Source organism: Macaca nemestrina, chromosome 13 (assembly GCF_043159975.1).
Source record: "Macaca nemestrina isolate mMacNem1 chromosome 13, mMacNem.hap1, whole genome shotgun sequence".
In the NCBI taxonomy this organism is placed as follows: domain Eukaryota; kingdom Metazoa; phylum Chordata; class Mammalia; order Primates; family Cercopithecidae; genus Macaca; species Macaca nemestrina.
In genome coordinates, this window is record NC_092137.1 from 111073135 (window position 1) to 111074586 (window position 1452).

Here is a 1452-nt window from a genome sequence, read left to right on the forward strand (position 1 = left end):
GATCGAGTATTGGGAAAAGTCCCCTTTATAAGGGCGGCCGGCGGGGGCGATCGTCAGAGCTCAGGAGGCGGACGTCAGAGGAAAGTGGTGCTGGGGCGTGTGCTGGGGAAGCTGCCCTCGCGAGGAGGGTGGGTGTGCGGGATGCGAAGGAAACGGGGCCCAAGGAGCTGGGGGGCAGGCTGGGCTCTGGTCGGCGCTGCCAGCCATGTATCCCCAGCCATAGGATCCCCATCCCGAGGCAAGTACCTGCCACTCCATTCTCCTCCTCCAGAAAACTGGGCAGAGATCCCTTAGGGTCATTCCCAATCTAACTTCTCATCCCTATGGTTGGAAGCTGGGAATGGGGAGGGTCTCAGAGGACTATATTTTCAGAAGCAGCAGCAGCTGGAAGCCTAGTGGAGAGAAGTTTTTTTCTTCCCAGGTCAGAGTCTGAAATTGTTTCCTGAGAAGTCTCTCTGAGAGGGAAGGGGTCCTTCCTGCGGCCTCTCCTGGGCCCTGTTGGAAGCTGTTCCTGGCGTCCCTGGTGATGGGCTCCCTGAAGGAGACATTTCAGGAAGGTTTAGAAAGTCCTTTTTACATTCATGACCCTGCCACTTAAAAGTAGGGCTACCATGAAGGACGCTAGGAGTGGTCCAGATTAACATTGAGGTTATCACAGAAGCCTGAGAAGATGGCTTTCCTGGTGGAGCCCTTTGGGCTGCTGGCCTGCTGAATATCCTATTCCAGCTTACAAAAATTTGCTGTTAGTTTACAATATATCAATATACCTACCTATTTTTTATAGATCATTTATATATTACACATATAAATATGTATCTACAGATGTATTCCTAAATCTAGGTATATATGGATAGATGCAGATACCTATGTGAATGTGAATGGAGGAAGAGAGAAGGGTGGGAGAGAATAAGACGGAAGAGCCACAAGCCACAAAGCCACAAGCCACAAAGCCACAAGCACTCGGACCACTGTCTCACTTCTTTCCACATTCCACCATGAGAGTGTATTTAACAGTGAAATACACAAATCTAACAAGGGATAGAATAAATAAGAGTACCTCTGAACTACTGTTCACCTCTCTAGGCCAGTCAGACCATCTCCCCTTTTCTTACACTGGATTTTGAAATTCACCTTCAAATTTATATTACTACCCCTTTTCTTTCTTCCCTGTATAAACAATAACTGCATCCAACTACCTCTTTTGAGGTGAGAAAGCCTAGGGAATTCGAACAGAAACTAAGACGGGCCAAAAGGCCTGCAAAGATAGTTATTTCCCCTTGGGTTGTATGACTAGTTCATTGATTTTTCTGGAAAAGACTTAGGTTGCCTTTTAATATAACCCCATTTTTACATATAAATTTTATTAATTTAAGCAATTTTAAGGAACTGGCAGAGGGAAACAGATGGGGTTTCATATAATTACCCACGTGTTTTAAAAGAGGTTCATTCATT